The following is a 12,013-nucleotide window of genomic DNA, read 5'->3' as shown; positions in this document are numbered from 1 at the left end:
ATTAACTCAGGCAGAAACCTTTTAATCCGCTGTTTTAGACCACAGAGGACCGGTAAATACTGTCCATATCTTCACAACCTCTTTTTAAAGCTTTCCAGTTGTTGCTTAAGGGGCTATTTGCTCTTACCTGATGGATTATCACCCGCTCAGAGACACATGACGTTTACTCTTCTTTCACTGCCCCTACTGTATGTGCGCATGGTACATTCACACAGGTGTTTTCACTTTGCTTGATTAGCTCTCCTCTCAGGACTGCGTGGGTGTGTACACGCCGTTCGATTGACGTCTCTATCAGTCAATTGAGACGCTGGAAACTTTGTCATCATGCTCGTTAGTGCGTAGTGTTTGGTGACATCACACATGTCATGGATAGCGCTACACACCTTCAAGCTGAGCCTGAAGCGATAAAAAACACCGTGTTCAAACTTTCCGCATAAATCTACCACAGTATGATCTTGGAGTCAGCTGTTATTTATTTCAAATGGCCTTTTTTCACAGAAGGCATTATAACCAAAAGCATAGGTGTAAATAAGGAATTAATTATGGCTGAGTTCAGTTAAGCTGCTTCGGTGTCAGGGTGCCGGTGCTCTGCTCCTTGTCTTGGCTTTACTGTTACACTTGAACAGAACAGAGCCATAGTTAATGTTATTAATAACACCTGTGCTTTTCCTGTCATGACAAGTCCTAGTGTGTGCTGTGAAAAAGGCCTGTGGGACGTTAATTGCTAGTGGACTATTGATAAGTAGTGTATTTTAAATGCTGAGTTGTTTTATTCTGTGTTTTGGTCATATGCCATGTTCATTACAGATTTAACTAATGAACCAGCTCTGACCCTGCTGTAGGCAGTATAGCAAGACTCACCAGATTTAAAATACTTAAAAACTTGGTTTTGCTAATGTGTTTTGAGGAAGTAATTATATTCTGCATATTTGTTAGAGCTCAAGGATACATGCTGGATTAAACAATGAAAGTAAGTATAATTGATTGCATTGATAGTGTTTGATTTCACTTATGTTGCCTAATTAGACCTCTTTTCAGGACTGTACAGAGGTGTTTAACTAACACCTAATTTTTCTATTGGTTTTGTTGTACCTGGCTGTCGAATGGCTGTTGTCTGATCTATAAAAGGGCAAGACAGTAAAATATTGACTTTTAACCGTAGCAGAGTATAAATATCATGTTTACCGCAGTATACAAGATAAGTATATGCACTCCAAAAGGCCTGGGTAAAATGCTTGAGTGCTTCCCACTCTATCCAGACAACCAGTGCAGCATCAAAATGTCATACTTGGCAGAATAGATAGTGGGCCTTATCAGGGGTCAAATTCTATTTTGCAGTAATTTCAGAAGTCTTGCAGCTGTGCCTCTCAGCCATGGCAGCATGTGAGATGATGTGCAAAGGGGTGTAATTTGTTCTAGAGTCCAGTGAGCCTAATCTGAGCCAGCAGGTACCAGTTTGAATTAAAAAAGGACTTTTACATTGTACAAACAAAGCTCCCGATCTAGATTCTGTTTTTATTGAATGACTCTCCCCCAAAGGAAATGAGTATCATGTTCGGTGATGGAGCAAGCACTGTGGGACTATTCGATGATGATAGGCTTACATTTAATAGCATGACTCAGAAATCAAGAAGAGAGAAAGATGGGGGTGAGCAGGGCGCGCAGTACAACTCCACAGTCAATGGCAGCCTTGAAAAAGATGAAATACAAAGAGAAGCAGGGAACAATGGGCTGTTGTTGTATGATAATTAACAAAATTGTAGTGTATCTGTATCTGCGGTGACAGCAAAGAGATAACCTATGAGTATTTAATAATATTAGAAGCTTGGTATTGGAACAGATCAGGATCTAGAAAAAACCTTAAGTACATGTGTCTAAGGTGTTTTGAATTTTAGTGGAAAAGATAGGAAATAAACATATTTACAAGAACCTGTGACAAGTTTGCCAGTAGTATTTTACTCATTTTAATTGAAAACTTAACTGGAAATGTTTTTGGAAAATAGATTTCAAAGATGTCTGTCTGAATAAAAAAAAAAATAATAAAAAAAACTCTGTTATTCTCTGTGTGCGTGGGCATGTAGAAACTCGTTTTGTTATCTTTCACAGGTTATTTTGCAGTCACTTACCTAGAGTGCCAGTGATTCTGCAGGGCACCGTGTTACTCATGCTCTTTACTGTACCCTATATGTGACAAAATCTGGCGCCTGTAAACAACAGTAATTGGGCTCAGGGGGCAGTGGGAAAAAAATACAACTTCTTCTATGAGTCTCGCTGTCTTTTTATCTTGCTGTTGGTGGATTTATTTTCTGTATAATCCAAAGGAACAGAATGAAAAAAGACCATAAATTGATAGATAAAGTAGAGAGCCCTATGCCTTCCACACAGGAGTTTTGTGTCTAGTGCAATAGAGTTTTTAAAAAGAAAAGTTATAGTGGAGTTAGAGAACTGTAAAACGTAACCAGGGAACCTTTTCTTTTCTCGGTTGATATTTTCATTCACTTCCACAGACGATCGATCAACTTCTATCTATTATTTACTTCGAGCCCAGTTGTACTTTGCACTTTGCCATCAATGCTACTTCACTTAGCAGCTGCGCTAGAGCTATTCTTTTATGGCCAGTGTACAGTATGTCCTTTGTCAAACAGTGTGCAATATTTCTATGAGTGTAGCAGTAGTAGCAGTACCGTGGCAAGCATGTCACTTCCACATTGCTTAACAATGCTTCAGCAAAGCAAGTTGAAGTTTTTTGTGCAACCTTTGCATGATTCTGAATAAATGCCTAGCAGGGTGTGAAATGGAGAAATGCAAAATCTATGGTGGTAGAGTTCAATAAATTAACCTCAAGCCAGGTCTCTAGAAATATTTCTAAATCAAATAACTTACAGCTAAAAGCCTGAACCCAATTCTGAGTGAGGACTGGAAACACCTGGATAAAGTAGCACCTGATGTGTGCTCCATTGCAAACTGATTGATATCTTAGCCCCATAAAAGCATGAAAAAATGTAACTCACATCTATTTATTATCATCTGTATACCGAATTCACGTATTATATTATTGTACTATTTTTAAACTTGTAACATTAACTCTAAAATGGAATGTGTTGAAAGCAATTATCTTTAAAAATGGACAGGAATTTTTAATCTCAAACCAACTTTTGAATTTATAAGGTTAATGCTATTTGTGGTATAGGTTCAATTCTATTTTGAAACATTGGAGGATGGCACACATGTTCATCTTTGTTTTAATAAAAAAAAATACAATTTCGTTGCATGTTGGAAATGAAATTCCTTTATAGGCACGAGCAGATAAAATCTTTAGTTCTTTCACATATTCAGTACAGCAATATAATAGTTTAAAATAGACCCCACCCTTGTGTGGGAGACTCGTGTTGGCAATATTGTTTTAAGTAGAATTACAGAAAAGGGGAGCGTCAACAGATTTATTCTATTAGGAGGAAATGAAGGAGACAGTGAGTCTGTGTTTATCCATTATGAAATCCATATCTGTCTGGAAATGAAAGAACATAGGTTCAGCCTCTGAACCACTTCTTTTTTGCAGATCATGATCTGACCAGCAAAGAATTTGCTTCTTTAAATGATGAATTAGCTGCTACGATTCTTTGATCAGCCTTGGAAAATCAATGAATGTTAACATCATTAGCGTGGCACATTAAGGGCATCTTCAAAAAAGGATTCACAGCATTAAAAAAAAAAAAAAAAGGACAACAAGTTGGGCAAAATTTATATTCAGGGTGATTCTGCTCCTGTGAAGAGAATGGAGCAGCAATGCCAAGTTTTCAGGAAAGTAAATGTTGCTAAAAAAAAAAAGGAGCCTTTGGGTGGAGGTACTTGGCCTGCATTAAATCATAATGGCATTTATGCTGCTCACCCTCTGAAACTATCAAAGGCATTTTTACCTTGTCTTTGTTTTTTCATGCAAAATATTTCTCCTGTCTAACAAGATGTTCCTTATCTTTCTGCTTGTCAGTGAACACAGGTGGTTAGTACGTGGTTGAATGGCTGCCATTCTTGCACTGATGTTCAAGTGTTTTGTTTTGGGTTTTTTTTATATGGATGGAATGTGAATTAAATTGCCAGTCCAATGACAATAAACACTGCAAACTGAACACAATGTCCCTTTGTGCAGGCAGGTTGTGCAGTTTGAAGTGTAACTTGAGAGCAACAAGAAATCGTATTGTCACATTGCTCCTCCACCATGGATGCCTGGAAACCAAAACAATTAACAGGCCTATTTCTGTAGAGATGACCACACACTCACACTCTTACTGCCGCAGGTGGCGAAAGGCTCTCTTCCAGTTAACAAGTCTAATTACATCACGACTCTACAGAGTTGTCTGGCATTCATTGTGTCTGATTGTGAGTGTGGGCTTGTGTGTGGGTGTTTTGTGTGTGTGTGTGTGTGTGTGTGTGTGTGTGTGTGTGTGTGTAGAACTGTTCATCGCAGAGCGTGAATTTAAAAACACAGCAGAATGATAAGTGGGGTCAAGGGGCAAAACTTTTTTTCTTACTGAACTGGATAATTGGCATGAAGAGGGCTCAGCAGACACTGAAACTAAACACTTAACAGGCTACATTGTGCATTTGATATTTGCAGTAAAAAGGCAACAACTGCTATTTTATGGGCAGCTTGGTTATCAGAAAGCAATGCCGATTTTTCTACAGTCAGCCATGTTTTACATTACCTCTCATGTTTAAGTAGTTTGTATCAAAGTTAGCGTAATACATTTCCATGATTAAATAGTGTGTAAACTTGCCGAATGGGAATAACAAAAATGCCTTTCGTCAACAAATCTAAAGCTGCTATAGAAGTGCTCATTGTTTTTGTTTTCTGGCCATAAATTTACCGTTGTTGTTCACTCTCACCCCTCTCATTGTTGTTTGTTGCTCTGTGTCTAATGATGCGTCAATAGGAAACTGCTTGCTAACCTGGCCCGAACCCCATGGGTCCCAACAACATGTTGTCAGGCCATTTTCTTTGTGTAAAGTTTAGGGCTTGGGTCAGGCCCTGATTGGTTGTCCAGAGGGGAGCAGTGCTAAAATCATTTACAGTGGAGGCAAATTTCTTCTTCCACAATCCTACACTTAAAGAGCACAGTGATTTAACTGTACAAAGTTCCTCTTCTGGATTATGACTCTTTGTACTGCATGAGTTTACCAGCCACATTCATCTGGTTGATATTCAGACAAGACAAAGTTGATCTGTTAACTTTTTGAGGAAGATAATTCATTATTATTTATTATTTTTCAGATGCTGCAGTGTTACTCGCATGATAGTTGATTGCAAAGTATGTATTGCCACTAAACCCGGGCTATATGATGTTAACCTGTTTTTGGTGCTGTTTTATATGCGAGAATATCTTTCCAGAGGAAGCATAAAACTTTGTATTTAAAAAAAAAACAAACAAACAAAAAAAAATATAGCATTGGGCCTCGAGTCAGGTTCAGGGTTTAAACACTGGCAGTAGATTCTGTCAGATTGCTTTGGGTCTAAGTTTTAGGCCTGTGCAGAACTCTAGTTCACAGCTTGCTCCTGCTGACCCCAAGAGGCCCCCAAATAAAAACAGTCCTTGCAGGTTGATTTGGTGGTGTCCGTTGTATCGTTCAATCCATGAACGTATTTCCTTTAGTTTTCGTCAAAATATATTCTTGGGTCAATCTTGGTTTATCACATCACACATTTTGTCGATGCTAACTTGGGTCCGGCCGGATCAAGGCTTGTATTTTTAAGTTGTACACAAAATTTTATTCATGTGCAAAAATAGCCCCCAGTTATTTTCAGACATGCAGGATGTAACAGTCTTCTGACTGCTTTATTGAAAAACCTAAACTCAACCTGAACAAAAACTAGACACTGCACGCTTCAGAGGTTTTATCTAAAATGAGAAGTCCATGTTGTTTTCTCCTTTTTCTCGCTTCTCTTGTACCTCAGTAAGGCACAAAACAACCTGTTTCACCCAATTATCTCTCCCACAGGGCACACTCAGGCAATTTGGCTCAGTCAAGACTCTGATTCATTGAGCCAGATGATTTAAAGCTTTTGGGATCCACAAGTCAGCCCACCAGGACTGAAACTGCTCCGTGATTCTCAGTTGATATTTAGCAGTGCAAGTTGCTCCACCAAAGGTTACAGAAACAAAAATAGCATGTTATTTCTAGTCTTCCTCATGTGTCACTCTGTGAAAACCATATTTCTGAGTGATAACAAAAGGCTGTAAAGTATAAAGTAATATGACCAGCCTGCACTGATATGGGAAAACTGCTTGTCTGTTTAGCAGAAATGCCGTTGGGTATTTACAATACAGTATGCTGATCATTTATCATGGACGGTCTTATCTTATATTATGGACTTTCTATATATATCTACAAAAGCCAGTAAATGAGGTTGCATACATCTTAGTAATAAAGATGATCAGCAGTGAGACATACACAATATCCTTGACAAACATGGAGATAATTATCACAAACATTAGTTCCTGCAATGCTTGTAGTTTCATACATGCCTGGGGTCTCAGGACAACTGGATTTCCAATAATTACAGGATGAGGTTTAGTGCATAAAACAGCCAGTGCTTAATCTAACACCTGCAGTCAATATAGCTGTCCTTATATGAGCAATGCACACACCAACCACAGATGTCAGCGGCAATGAAACAGCTCAAACTGTTGCTTCATCACCATGTTAAGCAATTTGCAGGGGGAGAAAAACTACCTAAGACATAACTTCTGCAGTGACCCTGTGAGAAAATGTTCTGTCATGTCTCTTCTGCTGCAGCCTACTCTCACTCTTTGAAGCCATTAATGGTTGATCAATGCGTCAAGTCACTTTAGATTGTTGCAATTAGAAAACAATGCCCTAAAAAGCTATTTTAAGTCATGCGATATCAGTGGGGAAAGCAACAGAGAGGATAATTGGGTATTGACAAAAGAGTGTGAAAAGCAGAGACAGCATGCAAGACCACGCTCCAATTTACTCTGTCATCTTGAGGCTCTGATTATGCTGCTTACTGACCAGATAATTGGGGCAACGCTTGATAAAAACAAACATTTTTGGGGTAAAGTGTCAAATACAAGCAACTTGCATAAAAATATTCCAAACACTTAATTGGGATGATGCTTGTATTTCCTCCAACCGCATGTGAGGGCTGACGAACTCATAACTTCCGGGCTCCCTGGAGTGTAATATACTGTTATTCACTGGACTGAGAAATTTTTAAAAGCATGGGGTGGGGTGGGGGTGTTATGCTTCCTTGGGTTTAAACTGATACTAAATGGCTTGTTAAGAGTTAATTACCAGATTAACACCATCATGTTTTCCACTACACAAACATTTAAAGGACAGTGATCAGTCCGTGTTCTTCTAGTGTTAAATGTATGCAGACAAGGGGGTTGAAGGCCCTGAAAACCTATTTTCTCAATCAGCTTCTTGCTCTGAGTTAGAACGGATTAGGTTCTTTCGCATGAGAGATTTTTGTATTAGTGTTTTTGACTGTTCTCACTCGTTTGTAGTGATGTAGTATGATTGGAAAATAATGATGTCACATAATCACGTGCACCAGTCATGTTTTAGCAACATTTCCAGTAGAATCTAATGTAAATTGGTGGGTTGTTTGACCACTGTCAATCTAATCTGATCAAACCACCTCACATGGTCCTGATTCAGATTATCTGAAGTTTCATCTGTTAAAGTCTTAATAAATGATAACTAAGGATGTTTTTTCCAAAGCTTTACCTTTGATTATTCCTTATAATGAACAAGACTCTAAAAGGAACAGGTTACAACAGAACAATTTGTGCTGAATTTTAAACCTTTAGCACTTATTGCAGTGATCATCTACTATATACTGTATGCATGTTTACCTCTGTGTGTGTGTGTGTGTGTGTGTGTGTGTGTGTGTGTGTCTTTTAAAATGAACCTTTAACCAGCATGTGTCTGTTAACAGCTTCCACTCATAAACTCTGTTGCTGAGCACCATCTAGTGTTGAAAGCAATTATCTTTAATCTCTTTTTCCAACACCGAGGGAGAACATAACCTTTTCTATGTGTGTGCACTACAGAGAACTGGAACCAGCCTGAATTTAGATTATGTAAATTACATATTCACCATTGAAGAAAATGTGACACCAGCCCTCATTAATAATTACTAGCAATGTGGAAGAACATATACTGTACTTATTAGTTCAAATAAAGTGTTTTGAAATTCTATATTAAATGTGATGCTTGTTGATCATTTACAGTGTAGGGAAACTAGTACACATATGACTCACAAACTCCACCTGACTGAGTCACAGGCTTCTCTGCGTTTCTGTTGCTCAGTGGGTTTTGTTACCCGGAGCCAGCAGAAGCCTCATGGCTGGGTGGAAGACAACAGAGGCCATCTGTTGTCTGTGTGTTTTCTTTGGTGCCCTGCCACAAAACTCTGCTGCCAAAACACCCAAGGGTAACCATGTGCACCTTGCTGTGCCTGGGGACCAGCTCACATGAAGCACCTTCATAGCCTACTGGGTCTACTGGGGGACGCCTGTATTCTGCCAAAGCCCAGATACAATAGCAGTGGTGTTTGAAAAGGGCCTTGTTGTAGCAGGATCGTTACACAACCATGCCATTAACCTTAATTGGAGTAGGTTGGTGGAACACAGAAAAACTTTCAGCCCTCTGAGACAGCGGTGTTGTTCCTCTGGGTTACATAAAATCAAAATGGGTCTCAGGCTGAGTTAATTGAATTACATCATACATGTATTCCTGCTGAGGAACTGAGGAGTATCTGAGGAGTAAGTGCTGAGATGTCACTCTCTCGTTCTGCGTGCTGACAGAAATAAGACCATTACATAAACACACAGACATGACATAATTCAGGGTGAGTCATTATGTTTCCTCCCTTTGCTTCTGGGTAAACATGATGACACTACTGACTTAATTCCCATATTAGTTGTAATTGGGTGTAGCCAAGGAAACGAGCACATATGAGTAGACATTAGGGGACATGGGGATGGCTCCTTTTAACACTGCTCCCAAAGTAAGTTTGTTTGTTCAGCGTTTACGGATGCTAATCTAGCCTCCAGGCTGAATAACCATCTCGATATGAGCGTCATCTACAGTGCAGTATCACACGTCTAGATTCAAATTGAACAAACATCCGTGTTCCTTCAACATTATAGGGCAAACCAGGTGTAAAGATCCTTCTGCCTATTCAACGCATGAAATGTGGGAAAAATAATAACAGGGAATTCATCAATTTGTCAGCTTTGGGTCTATCTAACTCTCACAGTAGGGAGATGGTATTATTAATATCTCCCACTCATCAGAGAAAATAGCCCACAGTACTTCCTCTCTAAATCTGTTATCTCACACTGATATTAAGCTCCACAGAGATTGGATTGCAAAAGAAGATTACTGTGACAGCAGGATGTTGTAGGGCTGCAGGTCACTGCATATGTTTTTGAATCAGCAGTGCCACTATAGCTTACTTGGATTTAAAATTTTGGACAAAAAAAAAAAGAAACTTTTTCTATGAAATTAATTTCCCCATTTAGTGTCAATGGAGCACTCCCAGACTGTATGATGGTTTGTCTTTCTGACAGAAAGTCAAGGACATTAGATAAACACATTAAATTGCCAAAAAGGAAAAATAAAGTCCTTTCAATGGTTTTCTCCATTAACTGAATAGCTAAGGCATTGTCATAGTGTTTCAATAAACTGCAATCATGCATCAATTATTCAGCTCAAACAGAGCCATAGTCAAAGATGTTTTAGAGTGTTTTCTAAGTCTTGAACTGGCTTGTGAATGTCAACAGTTTTCACCATCAGCTTGACAGATAGGTGGAAATGCACTGTGCTGAAGGAATAGTGTAAACAAGAGATGAATCATTCCTGTCAACAGGCAATGCAGGCAAGCAGGGGAAGAAATGTGGCTGCCTGCAATCCCGGTCCTGGTCTGCACTGGCCTTTAAATCTTTGCAACCAGTAATAACATTTGTAACTAGAAATCTCTAAATTTATATATCCGGTCAGATTCTGTCAAAACAGAAACAGTGATATGGTTTGCCTGTGGAGTGTGGATGAAATCATTGTCCATCTTAGTTTTATTAAGACTTCACATTCACAACATATGGTTGAAAACATGTGCTCAAGTCATTACTGGAGGTGTAGGGTTTGAAAGAAGTGGGCATTTTGTTGGCAGGGTGGTCAAATGAAAGGTGTTATCAGACTGCATTGTGGGAATTAAAGGACTTTTTTTTTCTGTCTCTTGTGGGTTCTCCAACTCTATGGAAGTACAATACGAAGATGCTGGGGTGACCCCTGAAAAAGTTTCCCTCGTTCTATTAAGCCATAAGAAAAAGTTGGTAGATAATCATGAATGTTAGCAAGTAATTGAAAAGAAGTCTGCAATTATAAATGATAATAGTTGTCATTAATAAATGAATTCTGGTCCAGACACTGTGTAGCCCTTTCCAAGAAGATCAGAGGGGGGATAGACCACAATCCAAAAGTTTATAGTTTATAACCGATCTATGAAGCATTATTAAATTATATAATAACCATTTAAAATGTCATACAGCTTATACCTCCTCTATAAAGGGTGGCTTATTAGACAGTGGTACCTGGGGCACCCACTTAGGCACAGTCCTTACTGCAGCGGCCATGGGTTAAAGTCTGACCCATGACCCTTTGCTGCATGTCATCCCTTCTCTCTCACTGTCCCTATCCAATTAAAAAAACCTAGAAAAAACTGCCAAAAAAAAAAGAAAGTGGTACCTTCATTTATTGCATCATCATTAAACACAGTAATATATATGATAATCTAACACTGAATAAGGCTATATTGCACAGTGTGGGTAATTACTTTTTGATTCTTTTTGCAGATAATATTATGTTCTTTTAGTTAATACAATTTTGAATGCAGAAATATTACTTTAATGCAGTATTTCTTCCACTGAGGTATTTCTACCACTGTACCACAATAATTCTTCTATCACTTGTTGCCACTAGAGGTCAGCATAACATTCTCTAGCTGAAGTTCATGAGGGAAGTTACCTGTCCATGGAGCGCTCAGCCCACCACACTTATCCTTGCATCCTTTATTTGCATGACAGCAAGATGCCGTTTTCGAACATGCTCTGCATATAAACTACTGACAAAACTGGAATACACAGCACCACAGTGATCTGTCAATTTCACATTTGATTACAAAGAAACTGTTGAGTTTTCTTTTTCTTTTTTTTCTTTTTTTTTTATCTATCTGCCAGGAATATGTCTGGCCTAGAAAGCCTGTCAGAGTATCTCATTTGTGAAATCATTTTCAGTCTTCAACAGCCTGTCATCTTCTGTCAGCTGGAAGAGGAGGTGGGCTTATATTTTCATGTATCACAAAGTGTCATCAAAGCCAAGAAATGCAAAGGGTGTCACAGCAATCTACCAGTAGGTGTTGTGAGCAACGACCCATGACTTTAAATTGTCATTGTGTGCCAAAAGACGTTCATTTATCCTTTATTGAACAGAGAGATTGGGAGCATTTGGGCTATAACTGCAGCTATCTGCCTTGTCTGATAGACCTAACTTTAATCAGGATTACCCAGCATGAACATGACAGGTGGAAGAGCTGAGGGCACACACACACACATACACGTGCAGATGTTGGCCCACATACCCACATGTCAAAGCAATGTGTGAACAAATGGAATCTGAAATGATTTTCTTCGTCAGAGGGATTCAGCAGAGCCGGAGAGGGTCATCTCGCCCTGCAGATCTACATTGTTGTCTTACTGAACAGAAGAGAGTGTAGTTATGGGTCTCTCATAAGAGCACCACAAGGAAAATTATTCAGCTTAAGAGCTTTCTCCTCGTGCCCCATGTATGTCATCATTTCAATGAAGCCGGGCTGACAGAGCGGTTCAGATGGAGCAAAAGCCTTTTGCTCCTCACTCATTTGGAATCCATTCAAATTCTTTCGGTGATTGCAATCTCATGATGAACTGGGAAGTGCTTTTGTTAGGGC

The sequence above is a fragment of the Seriola lalandi genome, unplaced genomic scaffold (assembly GCF_002814215.2).
Source record: "Seriola lalandi dorsalis isolate HSWRI2012SDOR001 ecotype SW California unplaced genomic scaffold, Sedor1 jcf7180002054901, whole genome shotgun sequence".
Taxonomy (NCBI): domain Eukaryota; kingdom Metazoa; phylum Chordata; class Actinopteri; order Carangiformes; family Carangidae; genus Seriola; species Seriola lalandi.
This window is presented reverse-complemented; position numbering follows the sequence as displayed.